The following is a 21,006-nucleotide window of genomic DNA, read 5'->3' on the forward strand; positions in this document are numbered from 1 at the left end:
GTGAGAGGCCCGCGTACCATAAAAAAAAACAAAAAAACAAAAACCTAGAGGACTTATGCCTTCTTAGTGCATATTTAAGCCATTCCCCTCCACTAGTAAATACAACTGATTTTCCTGTTAAGGGTCCCAATAAACCATGCTGAATCAATTTCTACTGATATTGGGAAAAAAGCCAAAAACATAAGGTTCCATTTCTCCTCCCATTTGGACCAAGGGAAACAGTCTACAGTTATAGCTGAAACCGTTTAACCACACATTTCCTTCTGTTCTGATAAGTGCTCATTCCCTTCCACATTGTGAATTTAAAACTCCACTGGTATGCACCTAAGTTGAACAAGTAACTGTGACGACCTCATATTCGATACCTCACTAAACCTAAAATAACCCTCTGAATTGCCTATTAATATAACTTGACTTACCACATCTACTAATCAAGATTCCCACTTTTTCCAACAGAGGAGGGGGTGCTACACAATCAGGAGCAAAGCATCTCAGTTATCAATCTACCTCATTATTTTAAATTCTCACACTAAACAAAGAGACAATCCTCATCTAATAGCAGAGAAAGGTCAACTTCATGATCAGATTCTATAATCTTCATCAATGATTTACATCTTTTAGATTCAAAGATTCCATAATCTAGCTTATTCATATTACCTTCCATAGTCAAAAAATATTTTCCTTACGAAATTACTAAGCTCGTAAACAGCTGATTTATCACTTCTTTATAAAAGTTTTCTCATGACTAAGAAAACCACTGATCTGCTTTGGAAAATTCCTAAATGGGTTCAGAAAATGGCTATAGTTCATAATCAAGGCTAGTGCCTGGAACTGTAATTTAAAATATTTAGATGATCCTGTGATTTATTTAGATTGTTCACATTTAAATAAACACAGTTTTATGTGTAGACCTTCAAAGTAAATGCTTGGCACTTTCGTACATTCATAAATACCAAACCTTGAAGTACGAAGAAAAACTCTCTTACTTTGGCATTTTGTAATGTAATTTAATAATGTCATTTAAACATTCAGACATTTTTCACTGAAAATAATGATGGTTTATTTCAAACTGTGGAAAGAAAATGTATTAGAATATGACCTAGGGTTTAAACCCACTGTCCTAGAACAATTAAATGTTTTATATAAAATGAATTCTATAAAGCCTTTAAAATGGGTAAATATTCAGCTAATCACACACAAAAATAACAAAATAGATTGCTTATCTTTCCAAAAGTAAAATATCAGAGGATGTGTTTAAGACTTCACAGAAAGTTAAAAGTGACTGCAGCCTTACATTTTGTGTTCTTTTGGAAATAAGGTAAAAGTATTGCACAATTTTTTAATCAGCTCAATCTCTAAGTTTCAGCATTTGTGATGTTATTTCAATCCAAATTACACAATCACTTTTCTTTCACATCTGTAGCTTTAAATTCCACATCACTGTAGCAGCAGAGCTTCAGCAAAAACATGTACGCACCAACTGTGGCATTATCCATACAATGGGATACCATTCAGCCATAAAAAGGAATAAAGTAGTGATACACGCTACAACATGGATGAACCTTGAAAACATTATGCTAAGTGAAAGAAACCAGAAAAAGGCCACATACTATATGATTCCATTTATATGAAACATCCAGAATAGGTAAATATAGAGACAGAAAGGATATCAGTGGTTCCCAGGGGCTGAGGGGAGGGGGGAATGAGGAGTGACTGTAAGTACAGGATTTCTTTTTAGGGTGATGAAAATGTTTTGGAATGACAGAGTGGTGACAGCTGCACAATTCTGTGAATATACTAAAAATCCCTGGATTTTTAGTTAATTTAGTGAAGGATGAATTTTATGGTCTATGAATTTTATCTCAATAGAGCTATTATAAAAAATATTTGCAATAAGTTTTATCTGTTACATAGGTGACATCTATAAGATATGTATATGGAGATTTTTGAGCAGGCAGTTGCATATAGGATTCTAGCACTCTGTGAAGAGATATGGGCTGATGATATGAATCTGGCAGCCATCAACAACACAGTGGTATTTATTTAAATCCAGGGGAAAGGAAGAGATTACTCAAGCAGTAAGTAGAAGGAGAAAAGAGGGGGACCCATGAAGAACCCTAAGGAAATTCAACTTTCAGATGTATTCTCTCAGAAGAGAATAATCCAGCAGAACAGCCTATGAACTGCCAGCGAAGAAACAGGAAAACATGCAAAGAGCCTAGTGGCTAAAGGTTAAGTTAAAGGCCCCCAAGTAAAAATTTCCCCTTTGTTGGCTGCAAGATTTTAAAGCATTACGTTACAGTACCTTAGGTCACTCATAACTTTTAGCAATGTTCTTATATAAGGCAGGAGTTCTTAGTCTGGAGTTCAGAAAACCCACATGAGTTTGGGTTTATGGATAAGTTTCAAGAAGACCAGAAACCTCCCAAAATTCTGTGTAAAAATGTATGTTCGTGTCCATGTGCATTTTTCTAAGCAAGTCCAATGCTTTCACCAAATTCTCAAAAGGGTGTACAAGGGGGAAAGGATTCAACTATGACAGTAAAAATGCAATTCTTCCCTTTCCCCTCATAGACACCAAGGTCTTTGTATCACCAAGCTTGAGAGATGATAAATACCCTTCATTTAGTAAAGGGACCAAACCGCTTAAGCAGCTAAACATTAGTTACCCTGGGTTTTGAAATGTGCCAGAGGAAGGATAAGAGAGAACTTAGTTTCCTATTTATCAACCTGTACAAAATAGTTCTATCTCTGAGTCTGGGGTCTCTTATTCTGAGAGGATATAAATTTGGAATAAACCGTGGCATTTTCAATTGCCCTTTCTTCTACAATACTATAATGGATGTTCAGTGTTTCTAGCTCCTAGGTAAGCTGGACTGAAAATAGAAATTGAGGGTACAAAGGGATAGCAGAAAGAGTTCCCTTTATTGAGTGGTTCTGAAGAAGATAATTTCAAGATAATTAAAACAGAATAATTGTAAATTTGCAAAGACTCCCATGCACACTGGTACTGAGCCATAACATCAAGATACACAGAAACCAAGTGTCAAAGCTATTGATAAAAGCAAGCAGCAGATACTTCACCCTCAAAAAACCCATTTCAATTGGAAAGAATATTTCATTTCCTTATAGTAAACTATTAGAGCTCAAATAATTGTGACTCTAGCCAATAAACTTAGATATTAGGGAAAACAGTAGAGGAAATGATCAGTACCCCTTAGGCCCTTAAGACATACCTAAATAATGATTAATAGAAGAACAGAAATACACCTGGAATTTAGAAATGTTTTTCTTGTAGCTTTCCTATAATTTCAATTTGAAAGGATTCACCTACTCAACAGATGTATATTACCTGTCATTTTGTACGTGGTATTATCATAAGGGCAGAGGGGAATACATGATGATTTTTTTAAAAATTGTATCCCACCACCCCAAAAAAGATTCCAACACCAGTTAAAGTCTTTAATAAGGAAGAGTGGAATGCATACAAAAAGAACTGTAAGAATTAAAACTGAATTCACCCATTACATTTAAGTAGGACTCACTTAACTCCTAAGGTTAATGGAATGTTCCATTGACAGTAATAAAATTGTAAGGAGCTGGATCCAGCAGCTTTGCAACCTCTTTTTAAAGACCACAGTTCTAATAAAGTTGCATATAAACATGACCAAGATATAATATCTGAAGATTATCTACCTGAAAAATCTAAAATATTCAACTGAAAAACCAAGTGAATTAATGAGTTCAATAAAGTGCCTGGTTATAAAAAAAAAAAACCAACAACTTTCCTGTATTACAACAGTAACTATTTAGAAAATAAAATTAAAAATTAAAAAAACAAACCTTATTTTAAAATAGCATTGGGATTTCCCTGGTGGCGCAGTGGTTAAGAATCCGCCTGCTAATGCAGGGGACACAGGTTCTAGCCCTGGTCCAGGAAGATCCCACATGCCGTGGAGCAACTAAGCCTGTGCGCCACAACTACTGAGCCTACGCTCTAGAGCCCGCAAGCCACAACTACTGGGCCTGTGTGCCACAGCTACTGAAGCCCGCGCACCTAGAGCCCGTGCTCCGCAACAAGAGAAGCCACCACGATGAGAAGCCCGCACATCGTAATAAAGAGTAGCCCCTGCTCGCCGCAACTAGAGAAAAACTGCATGCAGCAAGAAGACCCAATGCAGCCAAAAATAAATAAATTTATATTTTAAAAAATAGCATTAAAAGTATCTACTAAGAATAAATTTAATACGAAACAGGTAGGCTCTATAAGAAGAAAATACCTAATTTTTGAAACACAGAAAGAGACTTGAAAAACTAGTGAGATGTTATGTTCTCTAATGGTAAGACTACAAATGCCAATTTATCCCAAAGTAACCCTTATTTTAACGAAATTCCAGTAAAATCTCAAAATAACGTTTTCTGGAATTTACAAAGTAAGTCTGTAATTCACACAAAAGAATCAGACTATCCAAGAGAATAAAAGAAAGTATTTTTCTGCTCTTTCAGCTGTGACAACGCAAGCAGTACATATGCAGTAGTGCTGTGGCAGCCAGAAACAACTTGATGGAATAAACAAAAAAATTAAAAAACAAAACCACATATACAAGTACTTAATAAATGAAAAGGGTAACATTTCAAATCAATGGTAAAAGGGTATTTTACTTAACCAGTGGAGATGGGAAAACTGACTACCATTAAAAAAAAAAAGTTTGAAAAAAAATAAAATGGCTAAATTAATAAAATAAAACTAGGTAACTATTTCTAAACTAAAGGTTAAAATTTTAAAAATTAGGGACTTCCCTGGTGGTTGACTGGGTAAGACTCTGCGCTCCCAATGCAGGGGGCCCAGGTTTGATCCCTGGTCAGGAAACTAGATCCTGCGTGCTTGTGGCAACTAAGCGTCCGCATGCCGCGACGAAGCTCCCATGTGCCGCAACTAAGACCCGGCGTAACGTACATACATAAATATTTTTTAAAAATTTTTTTAAATTAAAAATCTTAATAATGTGTATGAGAAGAGATACCAGGTTCTACCACATTGTCAGAGGGAGCGTGAACTGGCTAACAATTCTGGGAAGGCATTTTTTGGCAACAGTGTGAATTTTCCTCTTACAAACAGCTCGTGTGGCTCGATATCAAAAACAACAAACAACCCAATAAAAAAATGGGCAGAAGACCTAAATAGACATTTCTCCAAAGAAGACATACAGATGGCCAAGAGACACATGAAAAGATGCTCAACATTGCTTATTATTAGAGAAATGCAAATCAAAATTACCATCAGATGTCGCCTCACACCAGTCAGAATGGCCATTATTAAAAAGTGTCTACAAACAATAAATGCTGGAGAGGGTGTGGAGAAAACGGTAAATTGGTACAGGCACTATGGAGAACAGTATGGAGGTTCCTTAAAAAACTAAAAACAGAGCTACCATATGATCCAGCAATCCCACTCCTGGACATATATCCGGAGAAAAATAGGGTTCAAAAGGATATATGTACCCCAATGTTCATTGTAGCACTGTTTACAATAGCCAAGACATGGAAACAACCTAAAGGTCCATCAATGGATGAATGGATAAAGAAGACGTGGTACAATATATACAATGTAATATTACTCAGCCATTGAAAAGAATGAAATAATGCCATTTGCAGCAACATGGATGGACCTGGAGATTATCATACTAAGTGAAGTCAGACAGAGAAAGACAAATATCATATGATATCACTTATATATGCAGAATCTAAAAAAAAAGTGATACAAATGAACTTATTTGCAAAACAGACTCACAGACTCACAGCTTTAGAGAACAAACTTATGGTTACCAGGGGAGAAGCGTGGTGGGGAGGGATAGATTGGGAGTTTGGGATTGACATGTACACACTACTATATCTACTACAGATAACCAGCAAGGACCTAGTATATAGCACAGGGAACTCTGCTCAATATTCTGTAATAACCTAAACGGGAAAAGAATTTGAAAAAGAATAGATACACGTATATGTAAAACTGAATCACTTTGCCGTACACCTGAAACTAACACAACATTGTTAATCAACTATGCTCCAATATAAAAATAAAAAAGTTTTTTAAAGTGTGAAATTTCCTTTGACCCAGCAATGTCATGCCTATGAACGTATCCTAACATTTAATCAAAGATGTACACAGAGTATTTGATTACAAGGCTGTTCACTCTTAAGGGTTTTTTAATAATGGCAAAAGGTTACAAATAACCTAGATGCTCAACATCTTGTTGTTTAATGTTGAATCAATAATATATATTAAACAAGGTGTCTTTAAACAGAAACATACATAAAAAAGATTATGTATTAACTGGCTGAGAAGGATGTTGTGACCAGAGGCTTGCAGGAACCTAACTCTGTATCTTCCGTGGAAGAAGTTGTTCGGTGTTCATTAATTCCACGTCTGCAGGGACTTTAGAGAAGATAACTACCATAAATTAGGAGAATCAACCATAATTATTTTTTAAAGGAAAGGAATATTATCACTATGCTTAACCCCAAGACAGCATGGGAAGAGTAAAAACTAAATGTACTTTAGAATCAGATAAAACCTGATTGAAATCCTGGTTCTAACAGTGTATTTGAGACAAATCATTTAAGATTGCTAATAAGCCTCAGATTCCTCACATACAAAATCAAGGCTAAATAACACCTCTTTCATAGTTGATAGTAAAAATTAGTTAAGCCAATGTACATACACTTATGAAACATACAGAGCACCATAGAAACTGAATGCTTACACACAATACTTCCACCAAAGTTTTACACAGTGATTTCTCTCCAAGGGAAAGAAGCCATTTTTTTTGAGACAATGAACAGTTGATCACACCAATGAATCAGCAGATAAGCAATAATACTGGGATGGCCACAGGCACCCAGGAAAACAAGATATTCCACAAAGGAAGTATGCACCCTGCCTTTTAGTTGTAATCATTTCTGTAGTCTATTTAACAGATTCCTTTAGAAGATACTTGGTTCTGACTCATTCTCCTTTACTCACATGTTCTTCCTCATTTAGAAATGCATAGTCAGCTGCTTGCCTGTTGGATAATCATTACAGACAGTCATTCAATCTCACTTGCCTCTGAATCATAACTGGGTTGCATGTTAAGTGTAAAAAATAGCTTCTTCTATAGTGATTTAATGTAATTTACCAATCTACTTCTTACAGTTCAAAACAGAAAACAGTACTTCTTGCAGAAATCGTAACATGGATTAACACAGAATGTGCCTGGAACTTAAAAGATTAAGCAAGCAAACGTGTGCACGCGCGTGCATGCACACATGCAGACAGACGCACACTCAATAAATGGATGTGTTAACCAAACCCATCCTAAAAGGCATATGGAAAATGAATTAAAATATGTAAAAGTAAAGGAAAAAAAAGGCATAGGGACCTGAATAGCCAAAACAATCTTAAAAGAACAAAACTGGAGGATTCACACTTCCCAATTTCAAAACTTACTGTAAAGATTCATTAATCAAAACAGTATAAAAAAAACCAGCATAGTATTGGCATAAAGACATATAGACCAATGGACTAGAGTAAAACACCCAGAAATAAACCCTCACATAGGTGGTCAAATGATTTTTGACAAGGGTGCCCAGACCATTCAATGGGGAAAGGACATTCAATGGTGTAAGGCGATATCTGATTGTAGCTTTTTTTTTTTTCCCTGTATGTGGGCCTCTCACTGTTGTGGCCTCTCCCGTTGCGGAGCACAAGCCCCGGACGCACAGGCTCAGCGGCCATGGCTCACGGGCCCAGCCGCTCTGCGGCATGTGGGATCTTCCCGGACCGCGGCACGAACCCGTGTCCCCTGCATCAGCAGGCGGACTCTCAACCACTGTGCCACCAGGGAAGCCCTGATTGTAGTTTTGATTTGCATTTCTCTTCAATGGGGAAGAATAAAGTTGGACCCCTACCTAACACTATCTACAAAAATTACTTCAAAATGTACCAAAGACCTAAATGTAAGACCTAAAACTATAAAACTCTTAGAAGCAAGGATAAAAGCTTCACGACACTGGATTTAACAATGATTTCTTGGGGATGACACCAAAGAAACAGGAAACAACAACAAAAATAGACAAACTGGACTTTATTAAAATTTTAAAAATTTGTACATCAAAAGACACTATCGGGGCTTCCCTGGGGAAGGGGGGACACGTGTTCGAGCCCTGGTCTGGGAAGATCCCATATGCCGCGGAGCAGCTAAGCCCGTGCGCCACAACTACTGAGCCTGCACTCCAGATCCCGCAAGCCACAACTCCTGAAGCCCGGGCACTTAGAGCCCATGCTCTGCAACAAGAGAAGCCACCACAATGAGAAGCCCACACGCCACAATGAAGAGTAGACCCTGCTCACCGCAACTAGAGAAAGCCCGCACATGGCAACAAAGACCCAACACAGCCATAAATAAATAAATAAATACAATTTTTTTAAAAAAGGACACATGCACCCCAATGTTCATTGCAGTACTATTTACAATAGCCAGGTCATGGAAACAACCTAAATGCCCATCGACAGATGAATGGATAAAGAAGATGTGGTACGTATATACAATGGAATATTACTCAGCCATAAAAAGGAACGAAATTGGGTCATTTGTAGAGATGTGGATGGACCTAGAGACTGTCATACAGAGTGAAGTAAGTCAGAAAGAGAAAAACAAATATCATATGTTAACGTATATATGTGGAACCTAGAAAAATGGTACAGATGAACTGGTTTGCAGGGCAGAAATAGAGACATAGATGTAGAGAACAAATGTATGGACACCAAGGGGGGAAAGTGGTGGTGGGGTGGTGGTGGTGGTGCAATGAATTGGGAGATTGGGATTGACATATATACACTAATGTGTATAAAATGGATAACTAATAAGAACCTGTTGTATAAAAAAATAAAATTCTAAGAAAAAAAGAAAAGTTACATGATATAAGACTTAAAAGAAAAAAAAAAGAATATAGCTTCTGGGGACAACATGTGGCAATTCCTCAAAAAATTAAGAAGAGAATTACCATATGATCCAGCAATTCCACTTCTGGGTATATACCTACAAGAACTGAAAGCAGGGTCTCTTAAGACATATTTGCACACCCATGTCCGTAACAGCAGTATTTACAATAGCTAAAACATGGAAACAACCCACATGTCCACTGACGAATGAATAGATAAGCAAAATGTGGTCTATATTATTATTCAGCCTTTGTTTTTCGTTTTCTTTTTGTTTGTTTGTTTGTTTTTGCGGTACGCGGGCCTCTCACTGTTGTGTGTGGCCTGTCCCGTTGCGGAGCACAGGCTCTGGACGCGCAGGCTCAGTGGCCATGGCTCACGGGCCCAGCCGCTCCGCGGCATGTGGGATCCTCCCAGACTGGGGCATGAACCCGTGTCCCCTGCATCAGCAGGCGGACTCCCAACCACTGTGCCACCAGGGAAGCCCTCAGCCTTTTAAAGAAGGAAGTTCTGCAATATGCTACAATATGGTGAATCTCCAGACATTATACTAAATGAAATATGCCAGTCATAAAAAGACAAATACTGTATGATTCCACTTATAAGAGGTACTTAGAGTAGTCAAAACCACAGAGAAAGAAGAATGGTGGCTGCCAGGAACAAAGGGGAAGGGGGAGTCGAGGAATGGGGAGTTACTGTTTAATGGGTATAGAGTTTGTTTTATAAAATAAAAAGAGTTATGGGAAAACTCATGTAAAAAGGAGGCAGTTCATGGTGAACCTAGAATCAGAAAATATATAGCAGCCCACTTCCTCTGATCATTATTTCCTCCAGACCTCCAGCATACTGTGAACAATGGCTCACATTGTGCCAGATGCCCCAAATCCAGAATGAGCCCTAGGTTTTCCATAACCTACTCATGACTCGGCTCACAAACTTCCCCAGAGGCTTTTAAAATTCGCCAGGAAGCTGAATCCAGAAGTAACACTGAGATTTTGTTCAGCTTATCTCCTAGGAACTTTCATGTTGAACTGACATTATAGTCCTTTATTTACATTGCCATGAAGTTTGTGCTTGCTATATTCAGTTTTTCAAAATTAAACAAATCACTGTTTAGAAATACATCCATAGGAACAAGATGATAAAGAAAAGCAAGGAAGTAAATATATTAATCAAGGTAGTGAGAAGTTTTTGTGGAGGGGGGAATAGGACTGTGAAGTTTTTTAAGGCATCACTATCCAACATAAATATAATGGGAACCACAAATGCAACTCACATATATAAATGTAAATTTTCTAGCAGCCATGTTTAAAACACTAAAAAGAAACAGGTAAAATTAATCCCAGTAATGTTACTTAACCAAATATATCTAAAATATTATTGCAACGTGTAATCAATATAAAAATTATTGAGATATCTTACATGCTTCTTTTTTTTAACCAAGTTTTCAAAATTCACTGTGTACTTTTCCACATACAGCACGTGTCAACTAGACTAGCCACGTTTTAAGTGCTCAATAGTCACATGTGGGGACTTCCCTGGTGGTGGAGTGGTTAAGACTCCACGCTCCCAATGCAGGGGCCCCGAGTTTGATCCCTGGCCAGGGAACTAGATCCCACATTCATGCCACAACTAAGGAGTCTACCTGCCACAATTAAAAGAGCCCATGTGCTACAACTAAGGAACCAGTGAGCTGCAACTAAGGAGCCCACCTGCTGCAAACTAAGACTTGGCGCAACCAAATAAATAAATGTTTAAAAAAATAATAATATTGCTAAAAAAAAAAGCCACATGTGGCTAGTGGCTACCTACTAGACATCACATGGATGTTCCTTTTATTATTATTCCTAAAACCGTAATATGTTTTTTTAAAATTAATTATTTATTTTTGGCTGCATTGGGTCTTCCTTACTGCGCGCGGGCTACTCATCATTGCGGTGCGCGGGCTTCTCACTGTGGTAGCTTCTCTTGTTGCGGAGCACAGGATCTAGGCGTGCAGGCTTCAGTAGTTGTGGCATGCGGGCTCAGTAGTTGTGGCTCACGGGCTCTAGAGCGCAGGCTCAGTAGTTGTGGCGCACGGGCTTAGCTGCTCCACGGCATGTGGGATCTTCCCAGACTAGGGCTCAAACTCATGTCCCCTGCACTGGCAGGTGGATTCTCAACCACTGCTCCACCAGGGAAGTCCCCATACATATGTTTTTATCTACTCTTTCATAAGATCACTTAACAAATGAAAACATGACTAGCTTTTAAGGGGAAAATGCATTAAATAACAAACATTTAAAAAGTAAAATATGCAGAAATAGCCCACCTAATTTGGGACATTTTATAAGGTATTTTAAGTGACAATAAAAATCACTGTATTAAATTTTACAACACAAAAAGTATGCTGAAATATTATACTGGTTTTATTGTACAGTCCCACAGAGTTAATGTCATGTGTTGCAAATTTTCACTAAACATCATTTTTCAGAAGAATGCTCCACCTAGATACACTGATGGTCCATCGTCTGGAAGAGCCATTCCTTCTGTGAGCCATCTGAGAAGATGCTCATGCACCAACAACATTCATACTCTGAGATATACATGGCTTTGTTAAGTAGAAAAAACCTTAGATTTTTAGTCTAGTCTAAACTTTGGTAATCTGTAATATGATTTATATTCTTACACAAAACTGTCCTTCATGGAGGTATATTTAAAATTCCTGGGAATTCCCTGGTGGTCCAGTGGGTAGGGCTCTGTGTTCCAAATGCAGGGGGCCTAGGTTCAATCCCTGGTCGGGGAGCTAGATCCCACATGCATGCGCAACTAGGAGTCTGCATGCCGCAACTGAAAGCTCCACATGCCACGACTGGGAGTCTGCATGCCACAGCTAAGAAGTCCGAATGCCGCAACTAAGAGTCTGCATGTCACAACTAAGAAGTCGGCATGCCACAACTAAAAATCTCGCATGCCACAATGAAGTTCCCATGTGCCGCAACTAGGGCCACTGCAACTAAGACTTGGTGCAGCCAAAATAAATAATAATAACAACAACAAAAATTCCTGCTGGCTTTCTCACTGTATACAAAAGTAATGTTAGCATAAGCATCACAAACCACCATCAACTATAACACTGTGAGGCCCTGAATGCTATTTCTGGATTCTCCGCAACTCCAAGCCTCTACTTGGAACTCACTTTGCTGAAAGAAGTCCCTATCCCACCCCAAAACAGCTCCATATAGCTCCCTTCATTTCTTAACTCTCTCTTACCGGTACTTTTTCACTCAGGTTTAACAAGCATTACCACTTTAGGTTTATAAAAATTCTTTACAGCTCTCAAAACTTTTCCAAGTCCTATCTGATGTTTACAACCATCCAATAAGAAGAAAAAGTTTAAAAGAAGAAATTAAAACTGAGAGATTAAATAATTCACTTGCAGAAGGTCACAGAGCCAGTAAGTGGTACAAGCTAACACCCAAATCTCATAACTCTATACATTCACCCAAACCACAGGTGCATTAATGGACTGCATTATTAATGTTTCCTAAGTATGTCAGGACACGTAAAAATAGATTATTTCCCTAAAAATAAATAGAGACTGGACAGTCAATTTCATGGTTAAATCCTTAACTATCTAGAACAATAAATGACATGAACTCTTCACATGACTTCAGAATATATTATATGAGTATCCCACCCCCAACCCAAAATAGACAGTTTACTAGTTCTGCCATCTTCATTCTGTGATTCAAAGTAAACAGTGCGTTTTAAAAAATACATTTATTTATTTACCTGGCTGCACTGGGTCTTAGTTGTGGCACACGGGTTCTCTAGCTGTGGTGCACGGGCTCTAGAGCGTGCAGACTCTAGAGCGCGCAGACTCTAGAGCGCGCGGGCTTAGTTGCCCCAGCATGTGGGATCTTAGTTCCCTGACCAGGGATTGAACCCGCGTCCCCCGCACTGGAAGGCATTTTTAAGAGAGTCCTAAAATGTTCTGACCCAAGAGGTACAATTTCAAGAGAAAAACATACGAAATTAAGTTATAAAATTCTTTGTTCCTTAACTAAGACCAAAAAAAGGTAATGAAATAAAAGAGGCAGATGCTATTTATTGTAATCCATTCTGAGTCAACTCTGTTAAGAATTATTTCTAAAAGTATTACAGCTGACTTTACCAAATTATTAACACAAAAAATTGATTATGTATAGTTTTCCAGCAGCTTATCATCACAAATATCATTGGCACTCTGTTAGAAAAACAATTCAAGAAAAGTTAAAGGTTGAAAGGAAAAAGATGGAAGTTAAAGGTTGTTCTGAAGTCATCAAATGAGGTCGAAAATGACCATATTAAAATATTCACTTTAAAAGGAAGAATAACTTGGTGGGCCAAAATATTCAATAACTTTGGAAAGTGGTATGTGGAGTTTCTAGCCACTTACCTAATGATTATTAGCAGCAGTGTGGTAAACTGCAAACAACACAGACTCTTGGGTAAAAGACCTGGGTCTCGATCCTGGCTCTACCTAGGAAACAGATTACATGACTACTAAAGATTTATTTAGCCTCTCTAGGCCCCAGTTTCCTCAGCTGTAAAGTCAAGTTATCATTAAATGTGTTCCAATATCAAATAAAATACTTCACTATAGCGCAGGATTAAGAGAAGTAGTAATGTATATATCATCTAGTACTAGTGGTGGTGATCACCATAAAAGCTAGTTTGTAGATTGTCAAAATGTATTTTAAATGGTCGAGTTCTGAAAACGTTCTGAATTTGATAGTGGTGATGCACATTGTGAATATATTAAAAACCACTGAATTGTACAGATGGATGAGATGGTGAACTCTATGTTACATGAACTTTACTGCAATTAAAAAAAGAAAAAATGGGGCTTCCGTGGTGGTGCAGTGGTTGAGAGTCCGCCTGCCGATGCAGGGGACGCGGGTTCGTGCCCCGGTACGGGAAGATCCCACATGCCGCGGAGCGGCTGGGCCCGTGAGACATGGCCGCTGAGCCTGCGCATCCGGAGCCTGTGCTCCGCAACGGGAGGGGCCACGACAGTGAGAGGCCCGCGTACCGGGGAAAAAAAAAAAAAGAAAAGAAAAAATGGCCCAGCAGCAATGTTCTGGATAGCAAAGGGATGGCAAGCCAGAACTGAAAAGCTGGAATAAGCAACACCCTCAAAAAATTTAGAAGGGTTTTCCCAAAGGGCCATTATTTAAAACAATACTCTGCAAGTGAGGCCAGACACTTATTAAAAATTATCATTTGGGCTTCCCTGGTGGCGCAGTGGTTGAGAGTCCACCTGTCGATGCAGGGGACACGGGTTCATGCCCTGGTCCAGGAAGATCCCACATGCCGCGGAGCGGCTGGGCCTGTGAGCCATGGCCGCTAAGCCTGCGCATCCGGAGCCTGTGCTCTGCAACGGGAGAGGCCACAACAGTGAGAGGCCCGCGAACCACAAAAAAAAAAAAAAAATATATATATATATATATATATATATATCATTTAATATGGGCAAAATATTTTATTTATTTGAAAACATCTAAATTCTCCTAATGGAAATGCTGCAGTCACATGTTCCTAGGCTACCCTTTTGTTTTTGTTTTTTGGGGGCTGCGTTGGGTCTTCATTGCTGCGCGCACGCTCTTCCTAGCTGTGGTGAGCTGGGGCTGTTCTTCCTTGCGGTACGAGGGCTTCCCATTGCAGTGGCTTCTCTTGTTGCAGAGCACGGGCTCTAGGTGCGTGGGCTTCAGGAGTTGTGGCCTGCGGGCTCATTAGCTGTGGCACGCGGGCTCTAGAGGGCAGGCTCAGTAGTTGTGGTGCACAGGCGTAGTTGCTCCATGGCATGTGGGATCTTCCCAGACCAGGGCTCAAACCTGTGTCCCCAGCATTGGCAGGCGGATTCTTAACCACTGTGCCACCGGGGAAGCCCTACCTTTTTTTTTTTTTTGAAGTATGTGGGCCTCTCACTGCTGTGGCCTCTCCCGTTGCGGAGCACAGGCTCCGGACGCGCAGGCTCAGCGGCCATGGCTCACTGGCCCAGCCGCTCCATGGCATGTGGGATCCTCCCGGACCGGGGCATGAACCCGCGTCCCCTGCATCGGCAGGCGGACTCTCAACCACTGCGCCACCAGGGAAGCCCTACCCTTTTGTTTTAATCTGAAGATTAATCTGCCTTCATATCTAAAGTTTTAAAACACAGAAGGGCTTAGTATTGACTGTATACATGGAAGAAAAGTTTTCCCCTGTAAAAACAACCTGCCAACCATTCCCAGACTTGACCCTTTCCTGCTGAGGACACACAGTACAGCACAGCAAAGTATCAGAGTCCTAAAAGCACAGTTACACTGCCAAAAGGCACATTTTAAGTGTTATTTTAAATTCTTGGTTCCTAAATACACATCAATTTGAGAAGGCCCAGCCTAAATTGAAAAGCTCATAGTAGATAATAATTTCCAACTATTTACATTGTATACTTTCATACAAGAAGGTAACAATAATTAAACTCCCCACCGAATCACTGTCTATAACATGAAGAACACAGCTAGCTAGTCTGTGGCTTCTAATATTCTGTAGAAAACTAAGTATCAAAGAAGTGATATCAAATAAATAAAGTCTCTAAGTCTGCTCAAGCTAAATAGCATTAAAATTTACAAATGCTTTCTTCTCAGTAAAAAGGAGATCATAAAAGTATCAATCTATGTTATCTATGTAGCAATTAAAACAGCACCTGGCACATAGCCAGTGCTACAGAACTGTTTGCTATTATTATTCTAATTCTTAAATGAGGAAATTAGAGTACACAGGAGCAAAGGGAGTCCCATATATTCAGACGTAGTTAATAAACGTTTTCTGCCCACCAAAACGCCTTTACTAGAATGCCCAAAGTTTTCTGTAGGAGAGAAAAAGATTTTTCATATGATTGCCATGTGTACAGTATTGACTGACTACTGTTTCCTACATTTGCAAAGATTTCCTAGATGGATGAAGACACATGTGTGCTCGTTAGGTACATCGATGTCCATATTTCTCATCTTTTTATTCTAAAAATTAACACTGATAATCATTTTGTTGCTTCTTTCTTATACAAAGGTATCTATTTCTGATTTTTCTATTCTTTGATAGTTAATAACAGTAAGATCAGAAAGATATAGATATTTTAATGTCAGATAAAAAAGTATCCTACAATAAGATGTGCAGAAAATTCAAAGATAAAAAGTAAATGCTATATCAAATAGAAAAATTTTTACTTTAAAATTTAAATATACACAGAAAAAAATAAGAACAGCAATATAACAAAACATTAACAATGGTTTTCTAAGAGGTAGGTTATGGATGATTTTTATATCTTTTCTAAAAGTGTGTTTTCCAAATTTTTCTTATTTCTTTTGTCAGGAAAAAGGTTATTTTAAAACACTACATTGAGGGACTTCCCTGGTGGTGCAGTGGTTAAGAATGCCAATGCAGGGCACACGGGTTCTATCCCTGGTCTGGGAAGATCCCACATGCCGCAGAGCAACTAAGCCCATGAACCACAACTACTGAGCCCACGTGCCGCAACTACTGAAGCCTGCGCACCTAGAGCCGGTGCTCCACAACAAGAGAAGCCACCACAAAGAGAAGCTGGCGCACCACAATAAAGAGTAGCCCTTGCTTGCCGCAACTAGAGAAAGCCTGCGCGCAGCAACAAAGACCCAACACAGCCAAAAATAAAATAAATAAATTTATATATATAAAAAAACCCATTACATTGAAACAACACAGATGAACCTTAAAGACATTATGCTAAGGGGAATAAGTCAGTCACAACAGGACAAATACCATATGATTCCACTTATAAGAGGTACCTCAAGGAATCAAATTCACAAAGACAGAAGTAGAATGGCAGTTGCCAGGGGCTGGGGGCATGGGAAAGGAGAATGGAGAATTATGGTTAATGGGTACAGAGTTTCAGTTTGAGGAAGATGACAAAAGTTCTGGAGATGGACGGTGGTGACGGTTACACAACAGTTTTAATATACTTAACGATACTGAACTGTACAGTTAAAAACAGTTAAAATGGTAAATTTTTTGTGACGTGTATTTTACCATAATAAACAAAATAAAAACACAAGCTCAAAAAAACCAACCAACCAACCAAACAAACCCAAACATGGAGGTCCAGTGGTTAAGACTCTGCTTCCAATGCAGAAGGCATGGGTTCGATCCCTGGTTGGGGAACTAATATCCTACGTGCCACACAACGCGGCAATCAATCAATCAATCAATAATGACTTAAAGAAAAATACATCAAGCTCTTGAAGGAACTACCATTAATTTCAAGATTATTAACATTATGAGCCAGGCAGCATTAAAGTTTACAAATGAGAGAAAGTTAAGAGAGGCACAACAGAAGCCAAAATTACACTTACATTATAGCAGTTTTGACAGAATCTGTATTTATATTTCCTAATACAATGTTTTTTTAAATAAATATTTTATTTTTTACTTTAAAAAATATTTATTTATTTGGTTGTGCCAGGTCTTAGTTGCAGCATGCGGGATCTAGTTCCCTGGTCAGGGATCAAACCGGGGCCCCCTGCATTGGGAGCGCAGAGTCTTAACCACTGGACCACCAGCGAAGTCCCCTAATACAATGTTTTATATGCAGTCAAGGCTATCTCTACTTTAAAACAGACTCATAATAAAACTTCAATTGCAAAAATATCGATAAAGAACTTGTATTTAATACATAAAAAATGCTTACATCTCAATAACTTGATATCAAAAAATGGGCAAAAGTTTTGAACAGACACTGCCAAAGATACACAAATGGCACACGAGCACATAAAACATGCTCAACGTCATTAGTCACTAGGTAGATGCAAATTAAAACCAAAATGAGATACCACTACAAACTCACTAAAATGTCTAAAATTAAAAAGACCGACAGTACAAAGTGTTAGTAAAGACGTGAAGTAACTGAAACTTTCGTACATGGCTAGTTGGAATGTGAAACTGTACAGCCACTTTGGAGAGCAGTTTGACAGTTCCTTAAAAAGGTATACTCATGAAACAACCCAGTAATTTCAGTCCTATATATCTACCCAAGAGAAATGAAAACAAATGTCTACATAAAAGACTCGTATATAAATGTTCAAAGCAGCAGAGTAGCCAAAACAAGGGGAAATAACTCAAATGGCCATCAACTGGTAAATGGATAAACAAAGTGTTACAAGTCCAAACAGTGGAATACTACTCAGTAATAAAAAGGAATGGACTACTATACACACAATACAGATGAATTTCAAGAGCAAGTTGCTAAGTACAAAAGACTACATACTGTATGATTCCATTTATATGAAATTCCAGAAAAGACAAAATAGTATGTAACAGAAAGGAGATAGTGGTTACCTGAAATGACACTGCCTGCAAAGGGGCATGAGGGAACTTTCTGAGGCTATGGAAATATTCTGTATCTTTATTGTGGTAGTAATCACACCAACGACTGTACACATTTGTCGCTGAATTATATACCTTAAATAGGTGAATTCTGTTGTATATAAATTATATCTCAATAATGACAATTGAAAAAAAAATTACAAAAGAAAATGAGAAGCAGTAAAGCTGGGATACAGCAGCCCTTCTCAAAAACTGATTTCTTTAGTTGAACATTTCAATAGTCTTTATCCTTGCAGTGTTTGAATTAATCATTCAAAAATACTGGGGTAGGAAACAGAAGCAAAAAGGGAAAGAATTAAGGATGTTTCTCTCAGACATATTTTCTGACATCTCTAACTTGAAATATATAATTGAGATATGGCCAAGACTAAAATGTTATCTTTACATTAAAAGGTAAATCTAGGCAAATAATGCAATTCAAGAAAAGGGGAAGAGATCAGTGCTGTATATCAATTATATCTCAAAAAACCTGGGAGAAAAAAGAGAGGGAAAAAAAAAGAGTACATCATCTTCAAATACTTCAGAGGTACATTTACCATATATGAAAATTAATGTAACTCTAACTGGAAGGTACTATGATATTCTCATTTTTAAACATTATTATTTCTTCATGAAGTCAGTCAACTCTTCTTGGATTTAAAAATTGTTGAAATAGGGCTTCCCTGGTGGCTCAGTGGTTAAGAATCCGCCTGCCAATGCAGGGGACACGGGTTTGAGCCCTGGTCCGGGAAGATCCCACATGCCGCGGAGAAACTAAGCCCGTGTACCACAACTACTGAGCCTGCGCTCTAGAGCCCGCAAGCCACAACTACTGAGCCCGTGTGCCACAACTACTGAAGCCCACGCGTCTAGAGCCCGTGCTCCGCAAGAGAAGCCACTGCAATGAGAAGCACGTGCACCGCTACAAAGAGTAGCCCCCTCTCCACAACTAGAGAAAGCCCATGCACAGCAACGAACACCCAATGCAGCCAAAAATAAATAAATTTATTTTAAAAAATTATTGAAATAAAACTTTTCTAAAAGCCCAGATTACTTATTTCAATGCACTGAACTGTTGATAACTAAGTGCTGGAAAATATACTTCATGTTTTAGTTGAATTGAAATACTTAAAGTCTAGATCTGACAAGTTAGTTGTAAAGTTGCCTCAATTTCTCTTGGGGAAACCACATTCCAAAGCGTTACCACAGATATCTTTTATTTGGAGTGACTGGGCTGTATAAGGAGGAGAGGGAACTTGCTGCTGAGCCTGAATACGGATTTCTCAAAGCTAACATTAAGGAGTCCTCTAAACTCTGCCAAATTGTGGATGGTATATAAACAGACACAATATTTATTTTGGGACAAAGATCCTGCAAGCAAGTAAGCAAAACACTCCAGAAGCAGCAGTCACAGACCTTTGAAGACATTTAAAACAAGAGTTTGTCCTCATGCATTAAATCAAATGCTGTTAAATTTTGCTTTGTTATTTTATGCTGATGAAAATGAATGATAAAAGATTTTCATTTTAAGTATAAATGTTCAGAAAGGACAAAAAAGGTAAAACACATAACATCAAAAATGTTTAAAAGTACCTACTCTAACGCCATACACATTATAATTACTCCCAATGTCTGCTATTAACATTACCTGACTATCAATTAAAATCATAAGGTATAAATAGCAATGCAACAACCATATAAAGTTTAACTGCTTTTTCTGGGACCACACAGTATATTCTAGATATATCTAGATAAAACTAGATAGTATATTCAATTTCCATAGAAAAAATGGTAAACAATAGCAATATAAAGTTCATTTGTTCAGTTTATAAAGTTTTCATATGCTTCATGCTCACAAACTAGGATCATGTAGTAAGCATAAACAATCATTAATTTAAAAACCTAAGGAGGCTTTCAAAAACACAATGCATACAAAAACCATTACTCTGACCACTCAAGACTAATAACTTATGGTCAACCATAATTATCTGCATTTGTTTGAAATAAAAATCAATTGGAAATAAATTCTAAGAGGAAAGATCAAATGAATTGGGTGTTGCTTGGTCTACAAAAATTTAACATAAGAATGATTTCAATTCTATCTGTTGCATCCCTTGTCTTCTGACAGCTAAATTAGAGGAAAACAGTTTAAGTTAAGGAAGAATTATAAACATTTTGGCTGTTTAGGTTTATAAAATACCTGGATGGACCACTTGGGAAAGATGCAGTCTCCCAACATAGCAGAGCTACCTGAAGTGAAGCTGACCTAAGGCACTCTACAGCACTAAAACTCCTTGATTATCTATAATCTCACCCTACAAACCCATCAAATAGCCTAACTTTGGATAGGGCTTTACAATTTAAAAGGCATTTTCACATATTCTGGTACGTCATTTAATCCTCACATGAGGTATATGAATAGGGAAGACATTCTGATTCCCATTTACAGGTAAGGAAACCAGTTATGATTGTCTTTTGACTCATATCCAGAGCTCTTTCCACTATACTGTATTATTTTAAACCTCTTCTAAGAAAGACCCTTATTAAGAGTCAGTGTAGACAACTCACTAGATACCTGGGTGCAAAAGTTTCAAATATATTTGAAAGACAGATTATAAAATTGT

The 21,006-nt window shown here is 38.1% G+C and overlaps 1 protein-coding gene and 1 non-coding gene across 5 annotated transcripts in view; one reads left to right on the plus strand and one right to left on the minus strand.

The window, feature by feature from the left end:
- The window catches only part of CBFB (core-binding factor subunit beta), a 60,219-nt gene that overhangs the window by 28,898 nt on the left and 10,315 nt on the right, over nucleotides 1–21,006 (minus strand). The gene's annotated exons all lie outside the window — the stretch shown is intronic.
- Nucleotides 11,693–11,765, plus strand: TRNAW-CCA (transfer RNA tryptophan (anticodon CCA)). The gene has a single exon. It is a non-coding gene; the product is annotated as a tRNA-Trp (tRNA).

This window comes from Tursiops truncatus, chromosome 19 (genome assembly GCF_011762595.2).
Source record: "Tursiops truncatus isolate mTurTru1 chromosome 19, mTurTru1.mat.Y, whole genome shotgun sequence".
NCBI classification, from domain to species: domain Eukaryota; kingdom Metazoa; phylum Chordata; class Mammalia; order Artiodactyla; family Delphinidae; genus Tursiops; species Tursiops truncatus.